General features: G+C 32.6%; 1 protein-coding gene across 6 annotated transcripts in view; it reads right to left on the reverse strand.

Moving 5' to 3' along the window:
* LOC145263773 (fibroblast growth factor receptor 1-like) overlaps positions 1-19485 on the reverse strand; it is a 389904-nt gene that overhangs the window by 32549 nt on the left and 337870 nt on the right. For all 6 annotated transcript variants that reach the window (XM_080120820.1, XM_080120823.1, XM_080120824.1 and 3 more), the window contains one exon: positions 7188-7224. The gene's annotated coding sequence lies outside the window, so the exon portion shown is untranslated. The remainder of the gene's footprint in view (positions 1-7187; positions 7225-19485) is intronic.

The following is a 19485-nucleotide window of genomic DNA, read 5'->3' on the forward strand; positions in this document are numbered from 1 at the left end:
ATGAATTGTCTCCCTTGAGTTTAATGTCTTTCAAATTTTAAATATTAACCCAGGTTTTTGTGGTAAATAAATAAAAAAAACTAAAAAACAAAAACAAAACCCCAACCAAACAAACAAAGAAACACAAAAACACAAAAACACAAAAACAAAAAGCAAAACAATGAAATAAAAACTGTTACTTGTTAACATTATTGATCCACGCATTTCAGGTGAAAACATTATGGTGCCTGTTGAGATAGAATCGCCAAGTCAATTATTAAAATGTCGTTTTAATCAAAAACAGTATTACATACTTAATTGCCGTGTCGAAAACAGGAATATATAAAAAAAATTACGAAAATTCATCACGTAGAAAGTTATTTATAGTTGAAGGCATTTTTTACGGAAGATTGGGTAAAATTGCGTTGTTATAAAGTAGACAATAAAAGCTAGTTCTCACACAGGAGACATAACTAGGTACGTGTTCATGGCGTGCAATATTTGTTGTCTATAGGGATAGACTCTTTTTTTATTACTAAAAATGCAATAGCGGTTTTTCTATTCGATGAATTTTCGTTATTTTTGGATATATTACCATTTTCGACATGCCAATTAAGTACGTAATATTGTTTTTGCTTAAAACGATATGTCTAAAACATCGATTTGTCGGACTAGGTACGGTGAAAATGAATGCCGATGCTCAAAATGTATAAATATTTTGACCCCCCCCTCTGTAGGTGTGGCAGAAAAAAATTTCGTGAAAAATATTGAATAATTCCACCCCGTCTTTCCAAGCTTATAACTCCTCGAAAAATCTAATTCAAGCCCTAATTATTTTTTTCAATTAAAGGAGCAAGGACCAAGGTTACATTAAAAAAAACAAACAAACAAAAAAACAAACAACGTGTTTTTTTTCAAATGGTTTTAAACTTCGAACTTTACAGGTAAATTTCTAAAAAACATTACTTTTTTTTGTTTTAAATTTGAATATATTATTTATTGATCTTTCATCTTCAATTTGTGATATATAACACTTTGGTGAGTAAATTAATTGTTTACTTTTTAATAGACATTTCAAAATAGGAGGCGTGAATTAATTCAACCCCCTGTCTTTCCAAGCTTATAACTACTCGAAAAATGTAATTCAAGCCATAATTTATTTTTCAATTAAAGGAGCAAGGACCAAGGTTACATTAAAAAAAAAAGAAAAAACAAACAACGTGTTTTTTTTTTTAAAGTTTTAAACTTCGGACTTTACAGGTAAATTTCTAAAAACACTACTTTTTGTTTTAAATTTGAATATATTATTTATTGATGTTTTATCTTCAATTTGTGATATATAAAACTTTGGTGAGTAAATTAATTATTTACTTTTTAATAGACACTTGAAAATGGAGGGGGGGGGGCTTGAATAAAAAAAAAAAACGTTTGTTTAAAATATTATATTCGGTTTATTGAAAAGAGCATAAAATTTCACATTGACCCTGAAAATATTGTAAAAATTGAATCAATATAAAAATTTTAATAGATTTTTAAAGTTTAAAAATTGAAAAATACTAAGCTCGTAAAATTCAATTAATTTCATTACTGTTAAAAAAAAAATATTTCTATTACTTTTAAAACAACTTTAATAGTTTATTTTGGAAGTATAATCCATAAAGAAAATAAACAACCTATTTTTAAAAGAGAAATTACAAGTTTTTTTTTTAATATTTTATTCGCAGTTTCGTATTAGGTGTGTCAAAAATTCCTACAAAAATTCTGATACACCTACCCTTAGTTAAATTCTGATACACATACTCTTAGTTACAAATTCACGAAAAATCAGGAAATTAATCAATTTTAATGAAATAATAATGATCGCGGAATATAATGAACTAATTATTTTTATTTACATCTTAGTGGAAATGTATTCTTTTGTTTAAACAAAATTACCTTTACTAAAGTTATGGTTTTCAGTAGTAAATAAAAAAACGCAAGAATTTATTTTTGCTTTTTTATACAAATAAAGCATCGTAATTTGTAACAATAAAAAAAAATATTTTTATAGGAACATTTCGAAAAAAAGCCCCTGAAGTCCGTATTAAGGAAATCGATATAACTCGAAGAAAAATTAATTTCTCGAACTACTAATATTATCATTGAATTAAGCATTGTTTATTTAACATTTTCACACAAAAAATTATAATTGCAAAAATTATTTCTACTTTTTTTTACGCTTACATTTTTAACGTAGTCTTTACATTTAAAATTCTAATATTTCCATTGCACGCGTGAATCATCAACGTAAGATAATGTTCATATAATCTTGGAAAATTAAGTAAAAAAATTAAATTGAAAATCAGGAACATAGAAAAATAATTTAATTAAAAAAATCGTAAAAATGATACGAATGTTCCATGTCGGTAAGTACGGATGTGCAGACTTGAAAAGAAAACCAGTCTGTTTTGCCTAATCTCCTTCTCTCTTCAACAACCCGCCTGTTTGTGTTTATCAACTTTAAATTTCACGTAAACATTCTGATAAATTTTAACGTAAGTCTATTTTTTTTAGTGTGTAATTTTTTCAATGATTATAAATTGTTTTCGTAACCAATTGTAATTCTGTATTAATATTAATAAATAATGGTGCTAACTTTTTTTTTTCGATTAATAAATTGTCAGTTCAGTAGTATAATTAATGAATTTAATTAACTTTTATGCATTTTTAAATGAAGGAAGGGAGTCTACGACTAAAAAAAAAAAAAAAAAAAAAAAAAAAAAGTCGATCGGTATGCCGGAATAATGTTAAATAAAGAAATAAGTTATGTCTAATTTGTCCTTCCATACATATTTGAATTTTGCCGCCAGAGTTTTTTTTTTATACAATAAACAAGTCTCGTTCCTACCAGTGTAACATTTTTGGATAATTATTACTTTTTTTAGCAAAAGTTAAGTACGTTTATTATATTAATTCATTATATTAAGACTTTAACTTAATAACTTGGAAATAATTCCAGAAAACTTATATTTTTCTTGCCAGAAAAATGTAAACACGATCTTTGTTATAATGAATTTTTACGTGAAATCTAGGGTTTTTCAGATTTGAGATAAAATTATTACATGTATTTTTTATTTCACACGCTTTTTTTTCCCCGGAGAAATTAACTTTAAACTATAATTTTTTCAAACACAATAAAAAGTAATCAAAAATTAAAAAAGAAAAAAAAATTATGATTAACCGGCGTTCAAAACCATGCGATTGAACCCCTACCGAAGAAACAGCCATAAAATTGCCCGTTCCTAAATTTTGTCGACTTTATCTTAATGCATTATTATGCACTTTCAGGCCGAACTTAGTACAAATTCCAAAAGTTAAAAAAAATGACCCCGTAGGAAAATAATTATAAATAAAAATAAAATGGATCGAATTATCAAGTTTTATTGTATGTTTTAATGTAAAAGAGTGGTGTGACCAATTTAATACGATAAACAAGGGAGATAATTCTGACTTAACTTGACAAATTAAGGGCCCGCGATTAAAATACAGGTGCTAATTAAGATAGAGTCGACAGCTCGATTTTTTTTTAATATGTAGTTTTAAGCCGAAGCAACAGTATTTACATAATTGTCGTGTCGAAAATAGTAATATATCCAGAAATTACGAAAATTCATCCAGTAGAACAACTGCTTCAGCGTTTATATATATATATATATATATATATATATATATATATATATATATATATATATATATATATATATATATATATATATATATATATATATATATATATATATATATATAAACTATCGCTATCGGCTATAACAAAACGTCGGCCATTAAAGTGACGAAAAGAGAGATGAGTATTCCCAGGTATTCGCAATCTTTAAGGTGTTCACATGTAGGGAAAATACCATTTATTCCAATTCTCCCTAAAAATTACTTTTAACTATAAATAATTTTCTACTCGATGAATTTTCGTAATTTTTTGGATGTATTACTATTTTCGACATAACAATTTAAGTAAGTGTTTTTTTTTTTTTTTTTTTTTTTTTTTTGCTTAAAACGATATATTGAAAAAAAAAAAAACGATCTGTCGACTCTATCTTAACAAGCACCGAAATACATCATCTTTTGAATCATTTTTCGCAATTTTGAAAGTCATACTAATTTCGCAATGACAATAATATTTTCACCTGAAATGCGTTGGTTTAAAATGTCAATGTAAACAATCACAGAAAAAACTGAATAAACAGGAAGTATTTTATTTATTTACCTTAAATTTAACATTCGAAAATATTATTATGTACTAGCAAAATACCTGCGCTTCGTACGGGACTTTGTTGTACGCTCAGCTCAGGTACCTGCTTTGCGGGCACCTTTGCTGTAAAATGTTGTAAGAGCAATTATTGCTTAAGGTGTCTAAAATTTTTTAACTACCTCCTGGAGCGAGTGAAATCCGACTATGAACTTGAAAACAAATAGATTTTATCAGAGTTGACATTTATATTACTACACATAAAGAATTGAAATAATTACAAAGAATCACGATGGTTAACATTTGTTTGATTGGTGGAGGAGGGTGACCTGATTCAAATTCACAAAGAAGTTGGCCGGCGCCAATATACGAAATTGATGAAATAAAATAAAATAAATAAATAAATAAAAAACATTGATTTTTATCTCTGTCCCTACTATTATATAAAATAAACTTTGTGTGTGTGTGTGTGTGTGTGTGTGTGTGTGTGTGTGTGTGTTAGTTCCCTATGGACTTCGAAACGGCCGAGCCGATTTTTATGAAATTTCACATGTTTTTATTTTTCTGTATCTGTCAGTTGTCTTAAGTATGTTTTGTATCAGAACGTCTTCGATAAGTATCGATGATCGATAATCGAAAAAATCCGATGAAAGAAGGAACAAGCGATTTTGACTAAAGTTAACAGCTTACACAGCCTTACATCACAAGTGCATTTAGGAAGTTTGATTACCACACAAGCCGAAAGGCCAGACATATAAAATCAATAGTAGGTTCTTTGATATGACAGGGGCGCGTTCGAATGTTTCTGTTTAAAGCATAACTGAAGCATGATACTTGACTTTTGCATTTTAAACTTTAATTCAATCTATTATATAGGAAGAAATAATTTTATAAAATCGATAATAAGTTCTCTACAGTGCAAGCAAGGCAGACTACAATGTATTGTGGGCTAATCAGTGCGAACTAGAGCAGGTAACAAATCGATTGGATTGAAAAAAATTAACGATTTCATCGATTTCGATGGCAATAAAAATATGGGTGTTTAAAACATTCGTTGATTATCATTCAATCCCAGGAAAAGTCGGGTCTCCCTGCCAGTTTTTTTTTTTTTTAAATAAAAACTCTACTCTATAATTTTGGGTGCGTCATTGATCTAAGGGGAGATAATTTTATTTTACTAAAAGATCCGTTCATTTTTTTTTTTTTTTTTTTACATACGAGAATTTGAGGCGCTTAAACAAACGCAATTGTGAAAATCTGGAAGAAGCGCAAGACGTGACTATTTTTTTTTTCATTAAAAAAGAACATAAATGCTAACCTTAAAAACAATGAATAAAAGCATACCATAAAATAGTCGCAGCTTCGTTTTTGTAAAGTTAACTATGAATGTCATAAACTGCGTACCCCCCCCCCCCAAAGGGCTCGTTAAAAAAGAATCGACAGATCGATTTTTTGAAATATGTCGTTTTAAGTAAAAACAATATTACGTACTTTATTTTCATGTCGAAAATAGTAATACACCCAAAAAATTACGCCAATTCACCGGAGAAAAAAAAACTGCTATTGTATTTTCAACAAAAAAAAAAGAAAAAAAAAAAAAGAAGTCCATCGCTATCGTCTTTAAAAAAGTTCGCCATAAAAGTGTCGTAAAGGGAGATAAGTATGTCCCCTGTATTCGAAATCCTCAAGGCGTTTACATCTAGAGAAAATGCAATTCTCAAATTTTAATTTAAGAATTACTTTTAGCTATAAATATATATTTTCTACTCGATGAATTTTCGTAATTTTTGGATATATTAATATTTTCGATATGACAACTAAGTACAATTGTTTTTACTTAAAACGACATATTTAAAAAAAGATCGATCTGTCGACTTTTTTCTTAACATACACCAAAAAAAAAAGTAGTTACACCTTTCCTTTATTTTGTAAGGTTTTCATTCTTCATTTTTTATTTTAATATTTAACTTTTTATAAAAATTACAATTCCTCGAAGTTGTCATAAATTCATAAATTGAAATTGTCATAAATTCTCGTATGAAAAAATAAACAAACAAAACAAACAAACAAACCCAGAAAAAACTGAAGACAAAAACAAAACAAAAAAAAAAACAACGAATCTCTTAGTGAAATGGAATTATCTCCCTTAGATTAATAACGATTTCCAATTTACAATGCCTCCTAACTGGACAGAGGTAGACATCAGGGTCGTTTTTTAACGTTGAGAAAAAGAGCTAAAATAAAAATTGTCTCAGTCCTGAAGGATTTCTCCTCCACTGACAGAGAACAAGAAATTGAAGTGACACTTTGGTCTTTGGCCCGAGTTATGGCAAAAAGCGCCATATTTTTTCCTGATACTTAACTGCGATATTTCACTTGTCCATGTTTTTTTAAGAAGCACGGGTTTGTATTACTGTACACATAGATTCGAAAAAGTTGTCAAAAAACAAATATATAACAAATAAATGTTATCAAAGGCAACATAAGTTACTTTTCTACCAAACTGGATATAATTTTCGTGTTTTTATTCAATTTAACATGTTTATTCAGCTCGAAAACCATACAGTGTTTACCGATGTATTGGAAAATTCAAGATGGCGGCTGATTCTCTCTTTAACATGGTAAGTTTGGAAAAAGGTGTAATAAATAATAAACTAGACAAAATACTGTTAGAAATTCGCTCAATATATGTTACCGTGACATAACTTGACATATATTCGGTGGTTTTTAATAGTATTTTGTCTAGTTTATTATTTATAACACCTTTTCCTGAACTTACCGTGTTAAAGAGAGAATCGGCCGCCATCTTTAATTTTCCAATACAATTTTTCGAACCTATGTGTACATTAATACAAACCCAGAAGCACCAATGTCTGAAATCAATTTTCAAAACATAAAATCGACATAATGTTGTTGCAACAACAATATAAACGAAAAAAAAAGAAAAAGAAAAGAAAAAGACACTTACCTATTTTATCAAAGACGTTTTTATTTCAATGTCAAGCCTAGAAAAGCAAAAAAAAAAAAGTTTTAGAAAATAATTTGAATACATATAAACACGATTAATATTAAAGCACAGTGTTTTTATAAGTTTTATACAGATTATAACGTTGGTGGTTGTTGCAGAAGGTATGAATCTTTTTGGTTTTCCGAACTTTTGGAGAGGGCTTCATTTTAGTGTTGTTGGAATTTTTTTTTGTACCAATAATGGTGCACCACCCCCTGTTTACGTTTATTATTTTTTATCTGGTTCTTATATATGATTTTTTGTGTTTTGTATCCATTATGATTTTTAGTTCCGTGTATTTTCGGTTTGTACGAAACTCCCTTTAATTTGGAGAAAAGAGATATGCTAGCTCTGTAATGACGTCACGAGTTCAGCGCGTATTTCGTCCTCTTTTGAAATTCTGCTGACGTGGAGAGTGAACGTGTTCATTGCCTGGCACTGAAAATGGAATTTTGAAGAGCCTCCTTCAAAGAAGTAAACCCGGCAAGAAATTAATACCCAGCTGTGACGAGGACAGACTTCTGAAAATTAACTACGTGGCTGCGGTTTTGCGCGTATTTATTTTACAAGGAGTGGAATTTAAAGAAAATACCTTTTTATGTGACAAGGAATTATGGAATTTCCTATCCGGACAAGCGACGAGGTCTTGCTCCTGTAATACATGTGTGTCTCTACGGTTTGCATGCAACATGGAGGGAAGGAAAATTCTAAAAGAACTTTAAACAAAAAAAAAAAAAGAAAAAGGCACGTGCCTGACTGGCTTTCAATTGTGAGTACGCTCCTAAAAATTAGTTTCATATGCGAGTGTGATTAGGAGATACTACTATTTTGTACATTATTGTTGTATTCGTTAATGGATACACCCAACTTCTTTATAAGAACCAGTGTTGTTTATTTTTTTCATTACATGTTACTTTTTTCATAATATGTTACCTTGGCGTTTCTTAAGTTTAATGCCCGCAAAGGGAAAAATTTGCAACTTATTGTAAATAAAATTTCTTCTTCGTTTCAAAGCAAGACATTTATATTTTATTCTTTACCCTCTCCCCCTATTTTGTTTCATGCTTTTTTTTTCAGCTTAGTTACTCTAGCGTCGAATTTATCTGGAAGCAGGATGAATTCCGACAGTATTTTGACTTGGGGTTTTAGTTTGAGCGATCTATTTTTTATTTTTTTAAATTATTTTCTTTGAAAAAGATTTATAGGTCTGTCAGGTGTGTGTTACTGTACACATAGATTCGAAAAATTGGTAAAAAATCAAATATATAAATGTCATCAAAGGCAAGATAGGTTACTCTTCTACCTAACTGGAAAAGTTTTTAGTGGTTTCACTCACTTTAAAACGTAGAATTTTTAGAAAATCATACAGTGTTTATCGTTGTTGTTGTTGTTGTTGTTTACGGTATATCAACCCTTTTCAGGTTATTTAATGCCGAATCCAAAGATTTTGAAAGAAAAATCTTTCAATATAATATATTTGTTGTTTTCAAGTCGGTTTCTATTCAACCCATAGTTGGGACCCTAACAGGTACTAACACTCCGGGTCAGTGTGGACCTGGGAGCAATGGCAATTAAAGGGTGGCTCCACACTCCCCAAAGCCCGCAAGCTGGGGCCTCACCACTGGATATAGTTTAAGGTCATGTCCAGGACCAGTGTTTATCGTTGAATACGGTAAGTTTGGGAAAATGAGTTCAAACTTAATAATTATACAAAATGCTGTTAGAAACTCACTCGATATATGTTACCGTGACAAAGGCGGACATATTTTCGGTGGGTTTCTAACAGTATTTTGTATAATTATTTAGTTTGAACTCATTTTCCCAAACTTACCATATTCAACACCGAGCACGCCGCCATTTTTCTTTTAAAAAAATATATCGATAAACACTGTATGACTGGCAGTGTTTTGTATTGAAATGTCTTTGATAAGTATTGACAATCGAAATAATCCAATGAAAAAAGGTACAGGTGATTTTGACAAACGTGATTCCTTATACAGCCTAACAGCACAAATGCATTCGGGAAAGTTTATCATCGCACAAGCAGAAAGGCCTGGCATATAAAATCAACAGTACGCTTTTAGAACAGTGGCGCGTTTGAAATGAATGTTTCTGTTTAAGAGCACAATAGGAGGCATGATACTAGACTTTTGCATTTTAAACTTTAATTTAAGCCGTTATATAAAAAACTGATTTTATAAAGTCAACAGTAAGTTCTCTACAGTGCTATGTAGACTGCAATGTATTATGGACTAAGCGGAGAGACATCTGAAGCTTCCTCCTGGTGCACCAATTAGAGCAAGTGAATCAATTGATTTTATTTCGAATTGATTTGATTGAAAAATGGGCGATTTCATTGATTTCAATTACAATAAAAATATGGAAGTGTGAAATATTCATTCATCAACTTTCAATCCCAGACAATGTGGGGTATCCCTGCTTGAATATATATATATATATATATATATATATATATATATATATATATATATATATATATATATATGTGTGTGTGTGTTAAGTCGATTAATCACAATCACAATCGGGAATCGGAAAAATCAGAATTTTTTGGGGTATTGGAATCGGTATTGGAAAAAAATTGTACATATTTTCCAATGCCAAAAACAATTGTTTTAATTATCTAATATATAAACGGCTATATGTCTGTCTGTCTGTCTGTCTCCATATTTTTAAACTCTATCTTCTCCGAAACTAAGAGTCGCAGAACGGTGATAGGGGCCTCAAATGATTGGATTTTTTACGAACCGTTCTTTTATGCATTTTTAGCTGATTAAAACAGTTTTTAAGGGGTCAAAATTGAAAATCATTAAACATTTTGTACATTTATCTTAGTTTATTTTTAATTTTTAATCAGTTCATATGTGTGTCACGTTGGTACAGTGGTGATGTCACCAGCTATGTATGCTGCAGTTTTGGTTTCGATTCTAGCTGATGGAACCCAAGTAATTTTTTTTTTACTTTTGAAACTACGACTATAATTAGTGATGGGACGATTCCATTGTTTTTCCTGATTCCGATACAATTACCAATTCCGATTTTCGATTCTTTATAAATCTCTAATTATTTAACCATAAGATTGTTATTTTCCCCGATTTTCATTAAAAAAAAACTTGTTAAATATGCAGATATTTTCCTAAACGTACAAAATACATGCGTGGAAGATGATCTATCGATTTTAGTTTTACTGCTAATTTGAAATCAATAAATATTTATTATTTTATCATTATTACCAGCAATGGAAGATTTTGTTTTACACAAAATCAAATAAAAATAGATAATCAAAAGAATCGTTTTGGCATCGGAAAATAGGCACCAATTTTTCCGATTCCAATACCGATTCCGATACCCCCAAATCTTCCAATTTTTCTGATTCTCGATTCTGCTTTTGACTAATAGTTCCAACACTATCTATAATAATATATATAAAATCTAGACAAATTAAAATATCATATTTAAGCATATTTTATGCCTGGGCAAAGCTAGGCGCCCTCTCCCCAGTCTTTTTTATTTGATTTTATTTGAAATAAAATCCTTGCTGCAGGTTGTAATAATATAATAATATAATAATATAATATGATAATATAATATAATATAATATAATAATATATAATAATATAATATAATATAATATAATAATAGAATATAATGTAATTGGTTGGTTGGTTGTTTTTGTTTTACGGCATATCAACCCTTTTCGGCTTATTTAATGCCGAATCCAAAGATTCGGAAGAAAACTTTTTAATAGAATATATTTGTTGTTTTCAAATCAGTTTCTATTCAACCCATAGTTGGGACCCTAACAGGTACTACCACTCCGGGTCAGAGTGGACCTGGGAGCAATGGTAATTAAAGGGTGGTTCCACACTCCCCAAAGCCCGCAAGCTGGGGCCTCACCACTTGATATAGTTTAAGGTCATATCCAGGACCATAATATAATATAATATAATATGATATAATATAATATAATAATATAATAATACACAATAATATGAATTATCGATCCTCATCTAAAAGATTTGGAGACATAGCATAAAAATATTATTTCAAAATCCAAGCGTCACCGTGACAGGCCCATGAAAATGTTTTTCAAACTTAAGCTTAACAGACGGACAAAAGTATTGTTTCAAACTTCAGTGCAACAATTCAGCAACCGCACTTGAGAAGCTGACCGACCGACAAAACCTAATGTGGAGATACATGGACGTATGTAAAATAAAACACGTCTGTTTAATCTAATTAAAATTATATTTCAAATTGAAGCATAAAAGGTTGGCGGACAAAGCCCCTCACTGATATTAATTTTTTTTTTTTTTTTGTGGAATGTTATCCTCATCTTCATGGTTGTTATTTTACCACGTTTCGGCCAACTCATCCTCTGGCCTTCTTCATATGATTAACTGCGACGGGATAGGGATGCTGAGTTTTGTAAAATGTATCCCCAGTAATTACTGCCTTCCATAGTTGTTGTTGTTGTTGCTTTCTCACCACGTTTTGAAGAAGGCCAAAGGATGAGTTGGCCAAAACGTGATGAAACAACAACTATGAAAGAAAAAGATAACCGTCCGCAAAAAAAAAAAATACACAAATTATGATTTCTTATCTCAAAAGGATACAAAAAAAAAAAAAAAAGAAATACGAGGTACCTTCAATAAGGTTTCAGACTTTCTTTGTACGACAATTAAAATCGCCGTAGATTCTTGAAAATTCAGTATGTTATTGCTGGGCATCTTTTTTTTTTTTTTACAAGGTGGTCACCACTTATCAAGGCCCGGAAGCCACTCAGGGATAAGGGTTATTGCATGTACAGTACGTTAGTGTGAAGATTTAATAAAGTGTCTACTTAAGGGGGGGGGGCGGTTCATCAGGAATTTGTTTATATTGAACTTGAAGACATCCAGGTTGTAGTTAGGTGGGAAGCAGGCAGACGGAACAGAGTTCCACAGGCGTGCTGTTCTAAGAAAGAAGCTTTGTTCATAGAATCTACGTTCTGATTTAGGCACAGATAAAGAGTGGGGAAAATTTTTGACAGTGGTTTCAGCTAGACGGGTGCTCCTTGTGAAAGATTGGCGAGGGAGGACGAGAGATTGGAGCTCAGACGAGCACCTGCCATGGAAATAACGATAAAACAAAGGTAGGCTCGCAACGTCTCTTCTGTGGGAGAGAGGTTGCAGGGAAGAGAAAAGGGCATCCCCACTAAGTCACGAAGTCTATTTTGTACTCTGTCAAGGCAGGATAGGCTGTTTTTAGCAGCTCCTGCCCAGATATGGAAGCAGTATTCCATCCTTGGGTGTACTTGGCTTTTATATAGATAGAGAATTGCATCAGTAGTGAGATATCTTCTGGAGCAGTAGAAGGATCCCACCATCTTTCCAGTGACCTTGGCAACAGACTTGATGTACGTGTTCCGTTTCAGATCAAGAGTAAAGGTCAAGCCCAGAAACTTGTCAAAACATGGGGCTTCTCTTAGACGAGAGCCATCCATTTCAATTGATGCCAGATGGGGATCAGAGCGTTGATGATGTAAGGATAGGAGTTTGGTTTTAGATGTTATACCAGGAATTGGAATACACCCTACGCCTGATTGTCCTAGCTAGTGAATTTCAAAAATACAATTTGGACGTGTGGACACTTTAGAAGAACGATATGCAATAAAATTCTGTTTAGAACTTGGAAAAATTGCCACAGAAACGTATGGAGTGCTACAGACTGCTTTTGGATCATCTTGCATGAATCGAGCATCAGTTTTTGAGTGGCATAAGAGATTCAAGGAAGGCAGGGAGTCTGTGAGGAATGATGAGAGGTGTAGGAGGAGTAAGAAAGTCAGAACACCAGAGTTGATTGGCCAAATAAAGAATTTCATGGATAAGGACCGTCATGTGTCTATAGAGACAATAAGTGCACAATTTGATGTCAGTTATTTGCGAAGAACTGAAGATGCAGAAAATTTGCACGGTTCGTCCCAAAGATACTCTGAGAAACTCAGAAAGAAAGACGTTGTCATGATAGCAGGGAGAATGTCGAGCTGATCAATTGGTGACCTGCGATGAAAGCTGGATCGACTGCTATGACCCGACACCAAGAGAGAGAGAGTTCTCAGTGGAAACATGTTGGCTCTCTCAGACCCAATAAGGCCAAACAGAACAAATCCCTTCAGAAACTTACGATGATCCCTTTTTTTTGTCAGCACGGGCATGATCTACATGAACTGGGTTCCCACTGGACAGACAGTCAACAACGAATACTATGTAAAGGTTTTAGGGAAGTTCAGGGTGAGATTTCATCGGAAGAAGCCAGCAATTCTTCAAATTGGGTCAGTGGCATTTCCACCAAGACAATGCACCAGTCCACAAGTCCATCCTTGTCACTGACAGTTTGACCAAGATGGGCATCTAGGCATTTCTTCACCCTCCCTATAAGTTCAGACCTTACTTCCTGTGACTTTTGGTTATTTCCTAAGCTTAAGGAAAACCTTAGAGGCTGTCATTATGAGACAATTGAGATAAAAGAGGCTATGACGAGGGTCACTGACAGGGTCACACAAGAGGACTTCTATGGGGCCTTCCAGGATTGTTAGAACGGTACAACAAATGCATTGCAGCCGGAGAAGATTACTTTAAAGGGGACTCGAGTTTCATGTGTATTCTATCAATAAAAGTGCCCGTGGAAAAAGTCTGGAAACTTATTGAAGACACCTTGTATATATTCGTTCATCATAATACTATCTTCCCAAACATTATCTCCTCTAATATTTATTTTTCTGAGTGTGATTGTGTAGTATCTGTTCTATGGTCATGATACCGTCCTCCCAGGCCTTATATCCGTCTTTGGAGGTGAATAATGGAGTCTCTGTTGTCATTAAACCATCCTCCCAGGCATTGTTTTCTTCTTTAGGACTTAGTGGGTAAATGAGTGTGTGTTCATGCAGTAACTGTTCTGTTTTTATGAAACCATTCTCCCAGGCATTATCTCCTTCTCTGGAGATATATCAACTGTGGTTACGATATCATTCTCTCAGGCAATATCTCCTACTCTGGGGATATATGGTCTATGGTTGACATGAAAGGGGACTAGAGTTTCATGTGTGTAATATCAATAAAAGTGCCCATACGAAAAAAAGTCTGGAAACTTATTGAAGGGCTCCGTCAGTCTTTGACAGACTATGGTTACTAATGAAGGGGTGCCTGCGCGTGAAAATCTTATTGGCAGGAGGTGCACAATCTCCAATCACACATCTGAGTCGACATTGTTAAGTACCAGAGGCAAATGAAGTGCGTGTACGAGTGGAAACAAATGCCGTGATAAGCAGAGAGCACATACAGCGCCTAGAATTTCCAAATGGTCACCCATCTGTTACTAACCATGCTCGCCGTTGCTTAACTTCGGTGATCTCACGAGAACCGGTGTGTTAACGCGATTATGCCGTATATTAAGGAACCTCGTAAAATATATCAAGAAATGAATTCTTTGTTATTCACTTAGAAAATATAATTGATTATTTCTTTTACGAGAATCGATTTCGTTTTAAGCAATTTTTCATTTCGACTTTTACGGGACAGGATATTCCCAAGTAAAACCCGATTACTGCCTTGCAACTATCCGTTAATTATCTTGTCTGCAAGTTTTCGATTAATTCTACCGAGATTTGAACCTGCCACGGACAGTTTTATAAAATCTTTAATTTCGTTCCCCAAGGACATTACGTTGGGGGGGGGGATATGGAGCCAAGTTTTTCTTCGTTAATGCGATTTCGTTTCAATTTCAGAAATCCAACTCCGAAGATCGCTTTTTTAAAATGTTTTGTTTTTCTTTGAATTTATTTTAGAGATACGTCCATGTATCTCTATAATAGAAGGACTCGACCATTGCTTTAATGAACATATCTTTGGATTATTTGAATTCTTCAGACTACTCTTCTCGTTTTTTTTTTTTGTACAACGTTTCGGTCGCTATAACCTCCGACCTTCTTCTGATATATCTTGTTGAATTTGGGAATCTTTCGATCTAACTCATAAATATCTTTCCGCCGAACTCAAGAATCTTTACAAAGTTCCACGTTCCGCCATTCATGACTGGGTAAAAGTCCTAAGTAATTCGCAAATGTATTTTTTGGAGTGCCGCCCACGTTGAGGATTGAACCTTCAATCTCCAGAAGAGTGTAACTGAATTTTACTAATTACTTTATCTACTATGCCACGCCATGGGAGGAAAAAAACTGCACATTACTTAGAACTTCTACTCAGTCATGGCTGACAGAACAAGAACATGCTACCCTTATGGATTAAATAAAGAGTTTTGTTTGGAATTCCATGCAAATTCCCGAGTTCGACAGAAAGATTCCAGAGATCGACAAGATACAATTGAACAAGGTTGAAAACCGAATGGTTGTGAAAATAACACTTAACTTTAGTCTTGTCCAAGCATGTTTACGCACGTACGAATCAAACAAATTTAATATACTTCTCCTCTACACCATTTCACTCTTTCGTAAAAGATTTTTATGACCGTCTTCTGATTACAATCTGATTTCACACTTAAACATCAGCTTAAAGTCAAAATCAGATGTGATAGAAAGATGTTGTGTTCTGCACTATTCAAAAGAAGGCGGATACACACTGCTAACTTATGCGTGTTTGGATGAACCAAGTACGTGTTCCCTGCCTAAGTATGATACGCATCAATCTAAGGTCTAATTAGCAACGTGATATAAATGAACTCTGGTTCCATTCATTTTTGTTTTATTAGAGATGTCCACTTCTTACGTTTGTTTTGTCCCCGACATGGCAACTATATTGAAGAATGTTCTTCCTCTTCTTTTCTGCTCACGAACTCCATCCAGTCTTTTTTTTTTTACATTACTAATCGCCACCAGTACCGAGAAACTAACTCGCTTGTTTTCGGTGGGTGAAAGGTCCTGGAAAACTGTGAACATCCAAATTGATTTACAATAAAGTTTGAAATAGCATTATTATTGTTATTAATTATTTAATGGACGCATCTTTTATTTTTTTTTTTAATTTGTTTAAACAGGTTTACGACTTGTCTGGTCTGTCACGTTTAACCCTGATATAAATAAATAAGTTTGTAAATAGTTTTTTTTTTGTGATATGTCACGGTTAAGATTGAAAGTATTTTTTGGTCTGTCATGTTTAAGCCTGAAATAGCATTTTTTTTTGGGGGGGGGAGGGGAGGTCTGTCATAAGTAAGTTTGTAAATAGTCTTTTTTTCGTGATATGTCACGGGTAAGATTGAAAGTATTTTTTGATCTGTCATGTTTAAGCCTGAATAGCATTTTTTGGGGTCTGTCATTTTTTTTGTGATATTCACGATTAAGATTGAAAGTATTTTTTGGGCTGTCGCGTTTGAAATAGCAATTTCGTTGATCTGTAAAGCTTCAGTTTGGAAGGAGTTTTCGGTGTGTCATGTTTAAGTTCTAAAATAGACATTTTCGTTGGTCTGTCACGCTTACGTTTGAAAAGACTTTTCTTCGATCATTTATGTTAAATAACCCTTTTGTTGGTAGGTCACGCTTCAATTCGGAAAATTCGTTGGACGCATAGAACTGATCTGTTTTTCTTGATTTCTCACAATCTTTTATCCGTCGACAGAATTAGTTGTGAAGAATTCCCAGAAGATTTTATGTCAAAAAAAAAGAAAAAAAAAAGAAAAAAAAAACAAGAAAAAAAAAAAAGAAAAAAAAAAAGCAGAAAATATTTTCTTGATTGGAGAAAATGTCCGTCAAATAATGATTAAAATTACAGTGATACTAGAAGAATACTCGTTCCAGGACAGGTAAAAAACAAACAAACCCAAAACAATTGCCTAAACAGAACAATTTTGCACCATTTTATGCCCCCCCCTATACAAAGACTAAAATCAAGATATGGCACAACTAAACCGTATGTCTAGAATCCTTATTCCAATTTTGATAAAAATCCATTACATGATTTTGATTCTAGAAAATGTCTAAAATTTATGGTTTAAGCTTAAGCGGTCTTAAGAAGAAACTGAAATTCAGGAAATCTTGCTTCATTGGTGGATGCAAATTTAATGCAAATCTGAAATATCTGAATTTTAAAATAGGAGGTTGTGCCCATATTGTGCTTCATAAGAACCCTAGTGTACACGCAAAAACGTATAATTTATGGAATATTTATTAATTAATATCTAAAATTTGAAATTATTAAAATTGCACAAAAAAAAAAAAAAAAAAAAGAAGTCTGAAGTTTTGCGGGGGTGGGGGGGTGGCTTTAATTCCTTTTTTCCCTCTTTGGATAAAATACATAAAAGTTAATATAATTCACATTACCCATCCTTAAGCCCAGTAGCTGTATGCTAAAATTTATAATGATATGCACATACCTAACTTTATATTTCTGAGTTCGACATGATGCAACTGAAGAAGATTGGAAGTTACATCGACTGAAACGTTGTATAAATAAAACTGGTGATGTATCTGACTTTATATTTGTTCAAGCATTTTTACACGCGTGAGAATCGAACAAATTTAATATATCCCTCCTCCCTGCACTATTTCATCTTTTGTAGACTCGGTCGTTCAATCGGTTTTGAAAGCATTTTCATTGCTTGAATGAACGTATCTTTATATTATTTGGGTTCTTCAGACTACTGTTCTCATCTTGAGTGCTATTTTCACAACGTTTCAGTCGATGTAACCTCCGACCTTCTTCAGGTGTATCTTGTTTAATTCGGGAATCTTCTGATCCAATTCAGGAATTTTTCTGTCGAACGTGGGAATCTGCAGAGGACCTCCAACTTGCTTCAGCTGTTTCTTGTCTTGGTATTCAAAGAGAACGAGTAATTCACTTTATGGAGCCAAAAATAAAATTTCAAATTACGCAGAATTTCTATCATTTGACGCATTTAATTTTAGATTCGAAACAAGGGAGATAACAAAAGGGAAACGGAAGGCAGGAAATAAAAAGGGAAACGAAAAGACAGTCAACAAAAGGGAAAGGAAAGAGTAGAAACGAAAGATGATAAACGGAAAAATGGAAAAAGGGTGATGACGAAAAGGAAACGAAAGTAGGGAAAATAAAAAAGGGGGGGGAACGAAAGAAGTGTCGTATGAGAAAAGAAACGAAAATAGGGGAACAAAAGAAAGGAAACTCCAGAAAAGAAACGGAAAAGGAAACAAAAAATGGAAACGGTAAAGAAAACGGAAAAAGTAAACAAAAAAAGTCAACTAAAGAAAGGAAACGAAAAAATGGAAACGGCAAAAAGGAAACAAAAAATGGAAGCGAAAAACGGAAACGTAAAAAAGGAAATGAAAAAAGGGAAACGAAAAAAAGAAACGGAAAAAAGGAAATGAAAAAAGGGAAACGAAAAAAGGCAAAGGAAAAAGGAAACTGGAAAACAAAAATGGAAAAAGGGAAACGAAAAGGGGCAAACGATAAAGAAAGCGGAAAAAACAGAAACGGAAAAAAGGAAATGAAAAAAGGAAACGGACAAAAAGAAACGGAAAGAGAAAACGGAAAAAAGAGACACGGAAAAAGGAAACGGAAAAAGAAAACGGAAAAAGGAAACGAAAAAAGGAATTAAAAAAAGAAAGCGTAAGAAGAAAAAAGGAAACGGAAAAAGGAAACGATAAAAGAAATCGGAAAAAAGAAACGTAGGAAGAAAAAAGGAAACGGAAAATTAAAACGAAAAAAGGTAAACGAAGGAAGAGAAACGAGGAAATTAAACCAAACTAATGAAATGAAGATTGAAAACGAAACAAAACGAAAAAGAATTAAAGAAAAAAAAAATAATGGAAACGAAAGAAAACGAGGAAATGAAAAAAAGGAAACGAAAAAAGTTAAACGAATTCAGTTGTCATGAATGTATAAAAGTTGAGAATCAGAAGTTTTGAATGAATTTAGTGCAGCTAAATTATGTCTAATGGACTAATGTTGGAACATCTTGATGTAATATCCACTTATAGAAACAATACTGTAAAAAATGCCAGAGTTTATTGAAAATAAGTTTTAGATTTTTTTTTAGATAATTCACACGATCCGATTTAACAAGAAAACGTCTTTCATCCATTTTTCAATCTGGTGTCTGAAGATATCAAATTCCTGACCTAAAATGCACCAAACATTGATCTTATTGTATTTTAAAAACTCGAAAAAGATTTTACAAAGTCCCCTCCCCCGAAATCCTCTACAAAACCAACGAAACCAAGCGCCATGAGCAAATATTTAAAGATATAAAATCTGGTAGCATAAAAAACTTTTAT

This window comes from Euprymna scolopes, chromosome 39 (assembly GCF_053919585.1).
Source record: "Euprymna scolopes isolate OS-2025 chromosome 39, ASM5391958v1, whole genome shotgun sequence".
In the NCBI taxonomy this organism is placed as follows: domain Eukaryota; kingdom Metazoa; phylum Mollusca; class Cephalopoda; order Sepiida; family Sepiolidae; genus Euprymna; species Euprymna scolopes.